Here is a 17,811-nt window from a genome sequence, read left to right as displayed (position 1 = left end):
CATCGTCGGCGAATAACAAAATCAAAATTTGGATAAACTCTGGAGAACATATTTCGCCTTGTTTCAGCCTGCGAGGACAGACAAAAGTGTCTGTGAGGTCACCTCCGACGTGAACACGTGCCTTAACAACTGTATAAATACTTTTCAGTGCTTTTAAAAATTTACTATTGATACCACTGACACTCAGAATTCTCCAGAGCTTATCTCTTCTAACAGCATCGGAAGCTTTCCGAAAATCAATAAATGCAACACATAATTTTCTATGTCTAATTAATTGTCTCTGTAGCAATGTCAGCAATGTAAAAATATTATCTAAAATCAGCTTGTTCTTCCCCAATAACCGCATTTTCTTCAATCGATTTAGTCTGTTCAACACAAAAGTGCAAAGCTTGTTTTAAATGTTTAACAGGGAGAATACCATGGTAATTATCAGGCACATTCAAATCACCTTTCTTGTGGAGTGGTTGCAACACTGACAAGGACCAATCATCTGGAAAAATGCCGTGATCAAATATGAAATTTAAAAACTTCAACAAAAAAGGCAGATGTGAAATGCACTATGTTTGTAAAACTCTCCAATTAGCCTATCAGGCCAGGCAGCTTTCTGGCTCTTCAGTGCCCTGATTGCAGCTTCGATTTTGATACAGAAATTTCTTGATCTAATGAATCATTTCTCTCGCAGAATGGCGGTTATCATAATACATACATAAGTCATCATCACTACAGTTATCCACAGAAAAATCATTGAAAACTTGTTGGAAGTGGGAGAACCATTCGTCACTAGAAATATTGTCGGTACCACCTGAACTAGGCCTTAAAGAACGAACTGTGTCCCAGAACTGCTTTGGATTAGTCAGTGACATTGCAAAACTGAATCATATCCTCTCTATGCAGCTTTCTCTTTTGACGCAATAACTCTTTATATTCTCTACTTTTTTGGAATAAGCCAGACGGTCAGTGTCCAGGTTAGTTCTAGAGGCCCTGTGTAACTGGTTACGAAGAACTTTTCTGCTCTCACGGCACACAAGGTCAAACCACACTTTTCTTCTCTCATTCCCAAACACAACTGTTTTCATTCACCTGAGAAAGCAAAACATTCATTAAATTTTGACAGTGCCGCGTTAATATCAACCTCTACAAGCGAAATTGCATCATGAATTCTTTGTTTCACCTTGTCAGAGGGCATATTACTGTAGAAAGTCTCCCTCATTTCATCATACCATCTATACTAAATTAGCGTGGTCATGGGCATACGTGTTCTAGTCTGCTGTTGCAAAACGTTTACATTCGTATTCATAGCCAAACAAAATTCGACAAGGGAATGCTTCGACTCTACCATGTGCTTAACATTCAAACTTTTACAGTGAGTAAGCATCGAACTGGATACCAAGAAATAATCAATAACACTACAGCCATTAGTAGCAATGTATGTACATTCATCAGAGTAGCTGAGCAATAGTTTCAAACCATTCAGAATAATCATGTCAAAATCCTTGCATACATTAAGCAGGTAACGACCAAAAGAATTGACATGGCTGTCTTTAGAAGCGCTACATAAATAATCATTCTGCACAGCAGATGTATCCAACGTATAACAACTACACGGAGTAAATAAATCACTAATTGGATCAACATTTCTGTAGTTCAGTGTACCCGTGCGAGCATTCAAATCACCGCATACAATTACAGGACAATCACCAAATTCTTTAAACAACTCCAACAATCTTCTAACATCGAAATACCATTATAAATATCTGTCTCTTCATAGTATTTAGAATTTTCGGGCGGAATGTACGCTCCAATAAAAAAAGCAGTCAGATGCCATACGCAGAAGTACCTGCAACAGCTTTATCACGATAATGTTCTCAAATTCGACATGTGTTCTCATAATGTAAAGCACAAAGTCCTTCTTTACCAGCAGTGCTATGCCACCAGACAAACGTCTGTGTATGCTGTCTGAAATCTTAACACTCTCACACAAACACAGCATGAGAACAAATTTGAGAATCAGGGATTGTTTCGGTAAAGGTTTATACCAAAAGAACAAAATCGTAATCATTAGTAATACGCCATAGACCCTCCATATTAAATGAGGCGAAAGAAATACTACAGCATGAGGGCTGGGGTACATTACCGTCAGTTTCATTAGGCACTTGATCGCCTTACACTGGATCCTGGTCTGACTCTCATTTTGCACCCTTCACTTCACCATTACTACAGTTGCTGAGTGAGTCGGAGCCAGCTGTCTCACCTCCACTCTGGACGAACAACCTCTTCCACTGACTGTTCAGCTCCCCAGGCCTGCGGTCTGGTGCAATGGTCGTTTGGCTCCTCAGCTGCCTGGGAGAGTGAAACGATTGAGCAGCCTCTGACTGGCATGCACCCCTCATGCGAGTCCCCCTTCCCCTTCTGGCTGAAGCAGCCGACCCAGCACTACTCCTCACACTGACGGGAGAACCACGTCCAAAACCATACACGGGGGTGGTGGGTACAGGGTCATTGTTCACAGCACTTCCATCCGTCACCTCCCCACTGTTACTTTCTAGCTCTCCCTCCACACCTCTGTCCTGCTCCCCCACCCCTCACTCACCACTTCACTACCTCAGGGGGACACAGGAACTGTCACTGGACCTGCAGCATCGTTGCCTTGTCCGCCAACCACTTCATCTTCCACTGAATCCTTGACGTTGAGTTCGTCGCTTTGATTCCAGTGACGCCCTGCAGGAGAATGAAACAGGCTGTCCTGACGAGAAGCCCCGTCCACTGCCTCTGTGACTCCGTCCTCTCCCACTCTCTGCCTCATCTCCTGCTCTGCACTGAACTGCACCACCTCCCTCCCCCTCTCTCGGCCGTCACTGTCGTTGAAGTGATGCTGCTCACTCCCCACCTGCAGAACGTACTGATGCTGACGATGTTGCTGGTCAGTATGGTAGCGGTCGTCGGCTGGCAGCACCCAGCCGTCCTTCAGGTACCAGCGCCTGCCCTGGTTCTTTAGACAGTCGGCCTCGTCACGCTGTGTCGGGGTGAGGTCTGGCCCCACCTTGACGCCTTTATCCCGCGCCATCGCCTGTCTGCCATTCCTGTCGTCCATGACTGACATGGTGTTCTGCAGTCGCCTGAACGTGACAATCACTGGTCTGATGCTGTTGTTGCTCCGTCTGCCCACACGTACAGCGTCCACCATGTCCTTCTGATGCAGAGACTGGTCACCAACGTAACTGTTCAGAGGGTCCAGCACTTTGCCGACGACTCACCTTCTTCTCTCAAACCCACGATCTTAAGGTTTTTCCGTCTCATGTCGGATTGCACCCAATCCAGCTGTCGCTGTATTTTTGCTGCTTGCTCTTCCGAGCGTACAAGTCTTTCGTGAAGCAATTTGATGTTGCTGGTATTTTGCTGCACAGAATGTGTCACACATGACAGGCGTTGTTTGATCTCGTACATGTCCTGACACAATGCACTACAGCTGGCTGCGATTTGACGCTGGGTATCTACGTTCTGTTGGTGGTTTCCATTTAATGATGACAACACCGACTGCATTTGATGTGAAAGTCTGACCATTTCTGTCAAAGGGCCAGGATTCTGTTCGACATCACCCACAGCACACCACACAAAAACAACAAGATGTCTAATGACCATAGTGACACAGGAGTCCTGTTGATACAAAGTTTTCATTACTCTTCGAGCCATAAAGGCGATGAAAATAAAAACAAAAAGGCCTGTGCTTGCCCTATACTGTTGTATTCGCAAGGCATTTTCAGCCAAGCGAAACACTATTTGCCTACAAACTCGAAAGTTTTGTGAGTACAGTTTTACCACAGTCAGAGCACCGAACAAACATGTCCGACAAGGTCGATGGCTCAATGTGAACTCTGTGTGTGTGTGTGTGTGTGTGTGTCTGTGGTAAACTTAGCCGTATTTCCGAATTATCAACGGTTTATTTCGTTGATGCTCGATCCGGATTCCGAAAATCTGTTACCCATTTGCAGCTGCCCCAATGAAGGCAAGTGTGTTCAGAAGACGCCATGACCTCGTTTCTCTTGTTCACAATCAAAAGCAAAGAAATACAAATTCTGGACAGCCAGAACACATACAGTGACACTAACTATATTATTGACGTGTTTACTGCATATGAATATTCTACAGCAGACACTGAATTAATGAGATTGAACATAAAAGAAAATCTGAATCGACCGTTTCACGGAGTTAGGTCAACCTGGTCTACACTGGTCTGTGCAGATCTTGACGAAACATCATGCAAAGCCTGAAGTGATGGCAACGTTTCGTTTACCGCCAAATCAAAAGAATTTCTTCAATAATCATCGACTCGTTTACTGCATATGAATATATAAAGTGGATACTAAAGTAACTAGAATGAACAGAAAAGAGAAATTGAATGGACGGTGTTGTAGTTTCTCAGTGAGTGTAAAGAGCTTGTCAAACATAGATCTTTGCAGATCTATTTAAAACGGACACATATTGCGTGTGTTTGAAACGATGGGAATGTGTCCTTTACCTCGTACTTCTTAAATGCCTGAGATATACCAAAATAACATGATTTAAACAGCGTTATCACTTAGACTACCGTTGTCGATTTATTCCACTAAAACAACATGCGCAAATAATAATTTTTGTACGCCATTGTCGAAGCCGCGTCAGCCCAGTCGACAAAACCAGTCATTCTCGATTCGAACGTCCCTGGTTCGAATCTGTGTGGAACAACGCGAAGCTTTATATAATTATAATCATGAACAGAAAACACATTTCAACGAACTAATTTTTATAAGGTTCATTACTATTACCATCTTTTTTTTTTCTTTGAGTGTATATCACAAGTGAGTCTCGAAGGCTTTGCCTTTCTTGTTTGTTTTGTTTTGTTGTTTGTTTTTCAGGGTTTTATGCAGGTCCACGGAGCACATGTTATCTTTCTTTTTTTTTCTTCTTCTTTTTTTTCCTGTTTCTTTCAAATTATTTCAAAGTGCTCCCCCCAGTTTTCTTCACTGGCCGGCAGAGAACAACATTCAACAAGAGAGGCAAGGCCTTCAAGACTCACTTGTGACAGAGAGTAAAACACACAAGCTTTTTATGTATTGAGTATAATTTCAAAATGTAATGTTTAAGATGAGAAAGATCAGTTTAAAGCAAATTAAGACCCATAGCATTAATTACAGAGTAATTTCCCTTTTTTACTATCTGCACCAAAACGTTTGCAAAATAAAATAATAAAACTTCCATGCTTAGCAAAAGAAGTTCCTGTTTGAACAAAAAATGATAATAATGACTGCTCTTGTTGTTGGGTCAGAATATCAGATCAAAGTGCCAAGTTTAGAGAATACAAAAAATATAAATATAACAGTAAATGCAGTTTGCATATAATTAGGCTTCATTCTTTTCTTTTTTTTCTTTTTCTTTTGTGCCCATCCCAGAGGTGCAATATTGTTTTAAACAAGATGACTGGAAAGAACTGAATTTTTCCTATTGTTATGCCAAATTTGGTGTCAACTGACAAAGTATTTGCAGAGAAAATGTCAATGTTAAAGTTTACCACGGACACACACACACACACACACACACAGACAACCGAACACCGGGTTAAAACATAGACTCACTTTGTTTACACAAGTGAGTCAAAAACTGATGAAAGAAACTAACAGGAAGGGACGGGGGCAGAAGAGAAACAAGCCACACACACACACACACACAAACACACACAGATAGAGTATTCATGCACAATTCTGCTTGTCTCTGTGTTTTCATATCAATGGACAATTCTTCAGCGGCATTCATTGTTGACAGTTGTTTACATTTGTGTGGCTTTTTATTTAGTGCTCTGGAGTGTGCTGTTCTCTGGTGTGCGTGCGCGTATGTGTCTGTGTGTTTCTGTCTGTCTGTGTCTGTGTGTATGTGTGTGTCTGTGTGTGTCAGTCTGCCTGTGTGTGAGTCTGTCTGGATTGTTCTCAGTATTTGCTTGCGTTATTTGTGTGCACGATGGATGCTTGCTGTATAGCATCTGAACAATGACTTCGCTGTGACCTCATGGACACTTGCTGTCGTTCATTATTTGGCTGCAAAATCATGAGAATTACAAGTCAAACGGGGTTTTTTTCCCCAGTATTCCTCAATGTCCATTTCAATCTCCCTTCCACCACACTCTCCCCATTCCCTCTCCGTCACCCTGTCCATTTTGTCTAAACTCCCTCCCCCTCCCCTTTTGTCTGTGTCCCCCCCCCCCTCCCCCCACAACCCCCCTCTTCAAGTCACTCCACATCGTGTTGGACACCTGTCCTGTCAAAGTTTTGCTTCAACAATGGAGTTCTTGAGTCATGTCACTTTTTTATGGCTTCAACAATGGAGTTCTTGAGTCATGCCACTTTCTTATGGCTTCAACAATGGAGTTCTTGAGTCATGTCACTTTCTTATGGCTTCAACAATGGAGTTCTTGAGTCATGCCACTTTCTTATGGCTTCAACAATGGAGTTCTTGAGTCATGTCACTTTCTTATTCTTTTCGTCGTCGTTGTTGTAGATACTGAGTATTTGAAATCGTGTAGTGTGGCTGAATGAATCCGCCAGGTGTTAAGATCACGCTGGTCAGTTTTTACAGGCAACCTACAAGCTTCAGAACAAAAGCTAAGTGATTTTTCTGTGAATTTGATTAATAATTTGCCATGGCGTTATTGTTTAATGTTTGAATTATTAGTAAATTATTGAGAGGGCTCAAAGATGATTTGTCCGTCGAATGCACGGAAAAATCGCTTATCTTTTTTGTGGACAGAGTGATTTTTCTGTGTGACTGACTGATAATTTATCATCGCGTTATTGTTTAATTATTGAATTATTAGTGAATGACAGAGAGGGCCTAGAAACACCTAGAAACAGTACAGCACCGGCCGAAACCACGCGCAAATTGACCGTTGTAGTTATGCAACACTTAGCGGACCCATCATGACTGTGAGCTGGGTGGGCAGCATTTGAAATCGTGTAGTGTGGCTGAATGAATCCACCAGGTGTTTTTACAGGCAACCTACAAGCTTCAAAACAAAAGCTAAGTGATTTTTCTGTGAATTTGATTAACAATTTGTCATGGCGTTATTGTTTAATGTTTGAATTATTAGTAAAATTATTGAGAGGGCTCAAAGATGATTTGTCCGTCGAATGCACGGAAAAATCGCTTATCTTTTTTGTGGACAGAGTGATTTTTCTGTGTGATTGACTGGTAATTTATCATCGCGTTATTGTTTAATTATTGAATTATTAGTGAATGACAGAGAGGGCCTAGAAACACCTAGAAACAGTACAGCACCGGCCGAAACCGGTTATTGTTTAATGTTTGAATTATTAGTAAATTATTGAGAGGGCTCAAAACTGATATCAGAGACGGACCTGTTGTTTTTTTTCTGCAAAATAAAATCTGCTACGCAACAATACCCAGATGCACCCTTCCACTGGCTAAGAGGAGACAACCTGACAAAAATCCCCAATCCCACAGCTTTCATACAGTACCAATGGGATGAATGGCTGTTGGGTTAAACAGTCACTAACTGTATGCAGTCTGGCCTTAGGGCGACACCAGGCTGACGGACTCCACACAGATGGACATTGCCCTTCCCTGATAAGAGGCTCTGTCAGGGCGACCGAACTTTTTCCCTCACCACATAGAACACCCTTCTATGGATACTTACAAAACCCTGTCTCGCGTGCACCTTGGGGATCAGCTGCATAGCACGAGACATAAATTCAGATCCCCAAAATCCCAAAACAGGCGTGGCAAAAGAGGTGGGAAAAGATTGTGCTTAGGTAGCAGAATGACAAAAGCAGAGCGGCTGTCAAAGAAATTCTTTAGAATCGGCAGTTGGAATTGTTCCAGCGCGAGAATGAGAATCTCAACAATTGAGAAACTGGCATATGATTTTGACATTTTATGTCTCCAAGAGACCAGGACAAGTGCAGACAGACCAATACATTTTGAGAATTTCACAGTCTTTCAAAGGAATGAAGGAAGAGGAGTAGCAATCATACTGAACAAAAACCTAAAAAACAAAGTTTCCACCATAAATCTAGAGAAATGGTGTAGCAACTAATGTGAACTAGTGAGGGTGCGTCTCGAAAAACCTGACGGAATTCACAAAAGCATCGTGCTCATCAATGCCTACGTTCACCCAGGAACCTGCACAAGAAAAGAGGATTGGGCCTTTTTAGAGGAAATAGAGAACGAACTTGGAGACTCAGTCATTATCTGTGGAGACCTCAATGCAAGATCCAAGCTATGGGACCAGCGGAACACCAACCCACAAGGACTCGCACTTGAAGGAATGATAGGGGAAATTCTTCTTAGCCCATTAACAACCACATCCCCAACTCGCCTTGGAACAAGACAAGTGGACAGTGACAGTGTGATCGACATCGCTCTAACATCTCCAAAATTCAGAGCAGAAATGAATGCAGAGACACTTCCACACCAAGGCAGTGACCACCTCCCGGTAGTTTTCAGTCTACAGAAACTGTCAGATAAATGCTGCATGAAACCACGTGATCCATTTCAGTATGAAACCAAAGAGACAACCGTCATCGAAAAATTAAGACGCAGAAGAAACAAAAGAACAGCACCGAACAGGATGCAAACTATTCAGCCCCCATGGTGGAATACAGACACAGAGAGAGCCTGAATAGAAAAACATGCGGCTGTCAAACTTTGGCAAAAGGAAAGAACAAAACCATCTCCAGACAAAGATATTGAAACAAAAATGAAAGAAAAAACTAAACAGTTTGAAACCATTGCTCAAGAGGCCAAAAATGACAAGTGGAAACAGTTTTGCGAGGCACTCAGTTATGACTCAACATTGACAGAGTTCTGGCAATTTTATCGTCGCATGGAAGGGAAAACGTGCACAACAACAACCCCAGACATGGTAGACACTGACGGAACCAAGCTTAAGACAAACGAAGAAAAAGGATCCGCCCTGCTCAAACGTTTCATACAACAGAGCGATCAAAGAAACTTAGATGAGAAAAAGAAATATGTTGAGGAGTTAAACCAAACCCTTATGCAGACTGGACCTGATGATGACTTGACAATAGATGATCTAAATGAAGCAATAGCTAAATGCAAGAAAGAATCTGCCCCTGGCACAGACAAAGTTCGCTACTCGGACATCAAGGAACTATCGGAAGAAGACAGAAGCAAACTTTTCAATCTATATCAAAACAGTTTCCACAATGGACATGTGCCGGAGGACTGGACACACAGCTTCTTAAAACCCATACAAAAACCAGGAAAGGACCATCATCAGGTAAGCGGCTACCGGATCCTAACCATGCAAAACATCGCTGGAAAGCTCATGGAACGCATGATAGCCAGGAAACTTGCAAGGGATCTTGAACACAGGCACATTCTCCCTTCAAATCAAGGTGGTTACAGAACAGGCAAGTCCACATGGGAAAATGCAGCTGCTTTTGCATATGAGGTGTATGAAGGATTTCAAAGGAAAGAAGAAACACTAGCAGTAGCAATCGACCTTGAAGGTGCCTACAATAAAGTCCAGTTTGCACACCTCATGGAGCTGCTACTAAGGTATGGAGTAAGTTTGACACTGACAAGATGGATAGCAGCAGCGCTTCAGGAAAGAACCGTCGTCCTACGCCTCGGAGATTGGATGTCTGCACCTTCTAAACTATCCATGGGACTGCCACAAGGGTCTCCGCTCTCTCCTGTCCTCTACAATGTCTACACAAAGGGCCTTGCAGACTTAAACAACAATGGAATAGCTCGGGTGCTTACTCTTGCGGATGATGGCCTGGTATTCAAAACTTCGAAAGATGCTCAGGAAAGAACCAAAGCCGTCCAGAAACAACTAAACAATATTGCTCAATGGTGCAAATGACACAGGATCTTCCATCAATCCAGCGAAAGCCCAAACGTTGCTGTGCACCCTCAACAACAGAACCGCGAGCAAATCACCACCTTCTGTGTCATTCGATGGGATTCAGATCGAGAAAACTGAATGCCTACGCTACCTAGGAATACACTTCGACAGGATGCTGACCTTCAGAAAACATACGGAAAATACTGTTCTCAAATGCAAAAAAGGCCTCTCAGTCTTAAAGGCAATGACAACCAAAGGTATTGAACAACGCCACCTCTTCCTGCTATACCAATCACTCGTCCTCAGTGTGATCGACTACGGACTTGGGCTAACAACACCATCTCAAAGCAACCTCTTAAAATTAGAAAGAGTTCAAAATGAAGCTATGAGGCTGATCCTTGGAACAACAAAAGACACGCCCACAGAAACCATGTGATACCTGCTTGACCTTCCTTCAGTGCAGGCCAGAAACAAGTTAGAACAGGTCAAGACCAACGTAAAAGCATTAGAAAACCCTCAAAACCCACTGCATGATGCAGTCAAAGAACCAAAAGGAAGCCGTCTAGGACGAGGAAGATCATGGATGGGGCAAGCAGAAGACGCAATCCAGCTAGTATGCCGACTACAAGACCTGAAAGAAACAAAAGAATGGGAGAAAAACCCCGAAAACCTCAACCATCTATTCAACACAGCCATTTCACCCACTCTAGGAAGACATTGTCAGGAATGGCCAGAGGGCAAAACTGAGGCGGAAGTGAAGCTACTCATAGAAGAAAACAGTAAAGAAGAGGACATCATCATATACACAGATGGCTCAGTCACCAAAGACCAATCCGGTTGGGGATTCACTGCGAAACAAAATGGAAAAACAGTTAGGGAAGAGAATGCTGCCTACAAAGTCACAACCTCCAGCCTAACGATGGAAGTTGAAGCTGTGACACATGCCCTCCAGTGGCTATCGTCCATCCTTACGCCCGGAAACCAACATTCCATGATTCTAACAGACTCAATGAACCTCATACAGAAAATTGAAAACGGAATGGGAAGCCCAGAGTGGCATAAGGCAATGCGCAACTTTCAGATAAAAAAAACTCACATGGTCATACTGCCCGGGACATGCAGGAGTTAAGGGAAATGAGCGAGCTGACAGACTTGCTGGTAACGCAACACCAACGAGCGGCCTACATCTAGGAAAATCGGAAATCCTCAGAAAAGTCAAAGAATATCAAAAAGAACAGATACAAGGCCATCACACCATTGATCGCCTCAAAGAAATAAAAGCAGAGAGAGGGAGCGGCCGTAAGTCTAACATGAAAGGTAGAGCACGATGCTTTGCAAATCAAACAAATATCGGCATCATTTCCAAACCAACATTGCGCAAATTTCTTCAAAACGGAACAGAGTCTCTGTGGGCTTTTCCAAATACAATAGACTGAGCAACACACTAGACGCCACGTTCTTGGCATCAGAGATCTTTTCCCATCCCTCTTGCGGCCAATCAGTGGCAGCCTCTGTGCGTGTGTGTATGTGTGTGTTTGTGTGTATGTGTGGGTCTGTGTTTTTGAGTGCGTTTGTGCATGCGCGAGAGTGTAAGTGTACACAAGTGTCAGGAGAGTTCTGTGCATGTGTGTGTGTGTGTGTGTGTGTGTGTGTGTGTTGTGTGTGTGTGGGGGTGAGGGGGAGGTGGGGGTGCAGGGAGGAGGTGAGGTAGAGGATGAGGTATGTGAGTGTATGCATGCCTACACTGTGGGAGCAACAGGATATTGGAACGTATATATATATATATTATATATATATATATATATATCTTTGTATATATGTGTGTGGGGTTGGGGGTGGGAGATATGGGCGTGTGTGTGTGTGCTTGTACAAGTAAGCGTTCATCTGTGTGTGTGAGTGTGTGTGTGTGTGTGTGCGTGTCTGTGTGTGTGTGTGTGTGTGTGTGTGTGTGTGTGTGTGTGTGTGTATGTGTGCCGTGGAAGCTGCGATACATAGACTAGAAATGAGTGTGTGGAGGAGGGGGTAGAGGAGGTGCAGGGAAATTTGTGGTGTGTGTGTGTGTGTGTGTGTGTGTGTGTGTTGGAGCTCATGTACGTTTATATGTATTTGACCGTGCTTTCATATCTGTGAAACTGCGTTTTTGGGGCATATCTGTTATGCATGTGTGGGTGTATGTGTGAATGTGTGTCTTCATGTTTTATATTTATTTGCTTATTTATCATCATTGTTGTCTTATTTATTTAATTATTTATTTATTATTATTATTATTTTATCATTATTTTCATTACTACTATCTTTTTTATATCATAATTATTATTTATTTATTTATTTATGTACGCTTATCTATACATACATTTTTTTTTTCCTCAAGGCCTGACTAAGCGCGTTGGGTTACGCTGCTGGTCAGGCATCTGCTTGGCAGATGTGGTGTAGCGTATATGGATTTGTCCGAACGCAGTGACGCCTCCTTGAGCTACTGAAACTGAAACTGTTGTAGATACTGATAGTGACACACATTTTATCAGTCGATCCTGGTACACATTTTACCAATCAAAACATGATTCGATTGACACAAGAATTGTCTTTTTGTCCATTCCCACCCTTCCTTTCCGCGGAATCCACTGAGAACAGAACAAAACGGAATATATTTTTATTACCAAGTTTATCAAGGAAATAATCAATATCGGGGAGGGGGTGGTTTACATAAAATACAAACACAAATTTAAAATTGTACACAAATACAAATACACCAAGAATTCAGCAATCTGCCTATCCATATGCATTAAAGTGCACGTTCATCTACACCAATGCAATCACACACTCTTGCACGCACACACACGCACGAACGCGGCACGCACGCACGCACGTATCTGCGCGTATGCTCTCTTGAATACGGCACACATCACATGACGGGCTGTTCATTTGGTGTTCAATAGTACGGGGAACACTGGCAAGACAGTCCTGACGACACAGTGAGACAGAAGGATGCCAGTTCTACTGTAAGAGCTGTAGAGTGTGATGGTTGACAGACAGTGACAGCACAGCTGTCGAGTGTGATGGTTGACAGACAGCAGGACACAATGACACAGCTGTAGTGTGATGGCTGACAGACAGCAGAACACAATGACACAGCTGTAGTGTGATGGTTGGCAGACAGCAGGACACAATGACACAGCTGTAGTGTGATGGTTGACAGACAGCAGGACACAATGACACAGCTGTAGTGTGATGGTTGACAGACAGCAGGACACAATGACACAGCTGTAGTGTGATGGTTGACAGACAGCAGGACACAATGACACAGCTGTAGTGTGATGGCTGACAGACAGCAGGACACAATGACACAGCTCTAGTGTGATGGTTGACAGACAGCGGGACACAATGACACAGCTGTAGTGTGATGGCTGAGAGACAGCAGGAGACAGTGACACATCTCAAATCAAATCAAATCAAATTATGGTGCTTAGAGCCTCGCCGACCACTGAGGCCATCCCAAGGCTATCACCACGTTCATACCTACTACAAGTCAAGGGTAAAACAACAACAACAACAAAAAAACAATAAAAAACTAAAAACTAGTCACCGCTTTAGGCTTTCCACTGAAAGTTTAAAAACCTTCTATAGTTTAAAACCTTCAAATCTGATTTAAAATGTTCACTTCTTTCAAGAAGTCCATTAGCGTCCACGGAGGGACATCACGAAACAAAGTCTTCAGAGAAACCGCCGTGTAATGTCTGTGTCTAACGTCATGCAGATCCCAAACGTAAAGAGCATGTGTTTCACGGTGAGAGGCTCATCACAGGGAATACATCGAGGGGCCTCCTCCCCCTTCAAAAGTAAGAATGAGTAAAAAAAAAAAAAAAATTAAATTAAAAAAAAGTGTGCCCCGCGCGCAGTCTGCACAGCACAGACGCCTCCTTTCTTTTCTTCACCACCGATGGGATGGTCTCTTTTAGGTCTGGACGGATTTGGAACAGCTTGTTGTGGTTCTGGGTGTCCCACTCCTTTTGCCAAAGATCCTTAACGTTAGTGTTCACCTTCTGCTTCACGTCTGTGTATGGTACGAAGGATCTCGATAATTCTTTCTTTACAGCGTTCTTGGCCAGCTGATCTGCCCTTTCGTTACCACGAATGCCAACATGGCCGGGAACCCAGGCCAACACATCATATCCTTTCTTCGTTACGACAGTAAAAGCATCGTAGAATTCCAGCAGTTTGGGATGAGTCAGATTCCTGTAGGCGATCACCTCCAGGGCTGACAAGGAGTCGGAAAAGATCATGAAGCTCTTTTGTTTCGAAAAGAAAACCTTTTTTACCACCAGAACCAGTGCGGTCAGTTCCGCAGTGTACACTGAGCTGTCAGATACGATGTGTTCCACTGAGGGCTGGTCAGGAAAGGTGGGACAGAACGCAGATGCAGCGACTCCATCCTCCTACTTGGAACCGTCAGTGAAGATTTTTTTTTTTTAAATGGAGAATTTGTGGCAGAGTTCCGAAAAGTAAGTTCTGTAGGCCAGAGAACTGGTGGAGTCTTTGCGGTACGAGGCCACATCAAATCGGACCTCAGGTGTTTTAAAGGTCCACGGAGGGCTGTCGGGGAACTTGGAGAAATCTGAGATACCGCGGATATCCAGATCGGCATTTTCTATGTGTGGCTGAATGCGGAGTCAAAGAGGAGGGATGCAGTTTGGGTTGTCTTCAAATTTCTTGTTGAAAGGGTTGTTGAAGATACTTTCAAGAGCAGGGTTTTTGGGTTCGGAAAACAGTTTCAAGTAGTAGTTCAGGGTCAGCTTCAATCTGCGGTTAGAGAGAGGCGGTTTCCCCGCCTCTGCGTACAAGCTGTGCACAGGGGTGGTGCGGAACGCACCTAAGCTGAGACGGAACCCTTGGTGGTGTATCGGGTCCAGCAGCTTCAGGTAAGACGATCTGGCTGAGCTGAACACTACACACCCGTAATCCAGTGCAAGAGTGTTCTCTTATCAGCGCCCCAGTCCATGTGTGCCACGACTCGGATGATGTTCAGAGCTTTTTAGCAGGATATTTTCAGCTGTTTCATGTGGCTGAGGAAGTTGAGCTTCTGATCGAAAACGATCCCCAGACATTTGGCTTCCTTGACCGCCGGGATGGTGGATTTTCCCAGACGGATTTCAGGGTCCAGGTAGAATTGACGAAAGTTGTGAAAATGGATACACTGAGTTTTAGTGGACAAAAAGGTGACACCGTTCTCCTCTGTCCAACACTGAATTTTGTCTACGCAGAGCTGGAGCCGCCACTGGATGCTGGCGTACGTGCTGCCAGTTGCGTACAGGGCTAAATCGTCCACAAACAGCGAGCTGTCCGATCCCTTCTGAACTGACTGGACGATGTTGTTTATCTTGATGCTGAAGAGAGACAGTGACAGAATGCTCCCTTGCGGAACACCCAGGTCCTGCTCGTGAATGTCAGACGGGGTGGTGCCGACCCTCACCTGAAATTGTCTGTCTTGCAAGAAATTGTGGATAAACTGGGGCAGGTGTCCTCGGAAGCCGAGCTTGTGCAGACCTGAGAGGATTCCAAATTAACAGGTGATATCGTAGGCTTTCTCTAAATAAAAAAAAAATATGGCCACCACATGCTGTTTGTTAACAAAAGCACTGTTCTTTCGCCAGACGGCTGTCAGTCTCTAGTTTCCACATCAGTCTACCATTGACCATCTTCTCCATCAGTTTGCAGATGCAGCTGGTCAGTGCTATTGGGTGGTAGTTGGAGGGATTCGAGGGGTCTTTTTCCGGTTTTGGCACCGGGATTATGAGGGTTTTCCGCCAAGAGGGTGGAAAAAAGCCTGTGGTCCAGATGTGGTTGTAGACTTTGAGTAGAGTTTCCAGACAGGTTTCGTGAAGATGTTTTAAAAGTGTATAATGAACCTCGTCCATTCCCAGAGGGGAATCCGTGTAGGGCAGATTTTAACTCGTTCAGAGTGAAAAGAAGGTTATAGCTCTCTGTGTTGCCAGAAGAGAAGTTGCAGGGCGTTTTTTCTTTCAGGTTTTTGGTTTTGAGAAAAAGAGCAGATTTGTTGGCAGATCTAGAGTTTTGATCTATTATGGAGGCTAGCAAATTAGCAACTGCTTTCTTCTCTGTGATCAAAGCGTCTGAGAGCTTGAGATGGTGAAAAGTTGGGCAGACGTTTTTGCCTTTGATTTTTTTTTTAACCCTCCACACTTTCTTCTTGGGCGTGCTGGAGGTTAAGGAAGTGCAAAAATCTCTCCATGATTTTCGCTGGCTCTTTTTAAAAACATATCTGGCTTTCGCCCTCAGCTGCTGATGGTTTCGAACGCTGTCGGTCTCCAGTCTCTGAAAGACGCGCCGTTTCGCTCGCTTCCGAGACTTTCGGGCATCCCGACATTCAACGTTGAACCAGGGCGTTTTTGGCATCTGAGGCTTGGAGGTAGACGATGGGTCTGCTGCTTTAGTACATTCTAAAATAATCCGTGTCAGAGTGTCAGCATGATCTTCGCTTTGCAAGACCGTTTCTTCCTGCATCTCCACTCTTTGTAGTAAAAATTCCCCAGTTGGCTTTGTTGTAGTTCAGGCAGTCAGGCAGCGAGTCACCTTCTACATCTGTGGAAGGGAGGACGACAGGAAAGTGGTCACTCCCGTGCAGATCGTCGTGCACTTTCCACTCGTAGTCCAGGACCAACGATGGATCGCAGACCGACAGTTCTCTCTAAACACGAGAGCTTCCCAGAAGACAGATGAAGGTAAGTGGGTGACTTGTCCACCATTAACCACCACTTACCACCACTGAAAACCACTGACCACTATATACGGACACTACTGACCACCATTGACCATCATTAACTGCGGACAACTACTGACCACTGCTGACCACCATTGACCACAACATACTACTGACTACCGTTGAGCACCGCTGACCACTACCAACTGTTGACCATTGACTACTGCTGACCACTGCTGACAAGCACCCAAAAGTGTACGTGTGATTTAAACAAACATATGTTTAGGGGAACATAGACTTGGGGGATACAGACCTGGGGGAACATAGACCTGGAGTAATATAGACCTGGGGGAACATAGACCTACCAAAAACGTTTTGGGGGAACATAGACCTGGGAGAATATAGACTGGGAGAACAAATAACTGGGGTAACAAAGACCCAGAAAACGTGAATTTAGGGGAACACAGACCCGTGGGAACATAGACCTGGGGGAATATAGTCCTGCAAGAACTTGCAGCTGGCTGAAGGAAAATTTTGGGGAACATATACCTGGAGAAACATAAAGCTGACCCCCCCCCCCCCCACCCCAACTATCTGCAAAATAAACCGCTAAACCATCATTTCATGGAGCACGCGCGCGTGTGTGCATGTGTATGTGTGTGTGTGTGGTGTGTGTGTGTGTGTGTGTGCATGTGCGTGTGTTTGTGTGTGTGTGAATCAGAATCAGATTTGCTGCCCGACTCGTCCTCAGAAAGAAAAGATCTGAGCACATCACTCCTCTTTTGCAACATCTCCACTGGCTCCCTGTCTCACACCGAATAAAGTACAAGATCATCACTCTATGTTATAGATGCATTCACAAAACTGCCCCTTCCTATCTCTGCGGCTGCCTTCACCTCTACACTCCATCTCGCTCACTACGATCGGCCTCGGATCCACTCTGTTTACGCATACCCAGATTCAAACACTCGACTATTGGCCGCCGTTCTTTCTCTGTTTCTGGACCTTGCGATTGGAATGAACTTCCTTTTTCGCTTCGTCAAGTCTCCACACTCAGCTCTTTCAAGTCTGGCCTTAAAACCCACCTCTTCCCAAAATAGCCTCCCTTGCCTGCCCTTCCTTGTCTTTAGTTTCTGCAGTATTAGAGTTATGCATGCGTGTGAATGACTGGTGCGAAAGCGCTTTGATTTGTCTCTGCACAAGATCCAGCGCTATATAAATACCATTATTATTA

General features: G+C 44.0%; 1 protein-coding gene across 5 annotated transcripts in view; it reads right to left on the bottom strand.

Annotated features, from left to right (window-relative positions):
• Positions 1-17,811, bottom strand: part of LOC143277261 (uncharacterized) — a 214,330-nt gene that overhangs the window by 136,549 nt on the left and 59,970 nt on the right. The window lies entirely within an intron of this gene.

The sequence above is a fragment of the Babylonia areolata genome, chromosome 33 (genome assembly GCF_041734735.1).
Source record: "Babylonia areolata isolate BAREFJ2019XMU chromosome 33, ASM4173473v1, whole genome shotgun sequence".
Classification (NCBI taxonomy): Eukaryota; Metazoa; Mollusca; class Gastropoda; order Neogastropoda; family Buccinidae; genus Babylonia; species Babylonia areolata.
Note: the sequence above shows the minus strand (reverse complement) of the source record. Positions and strands in the feature narration are given on the sequence as shown.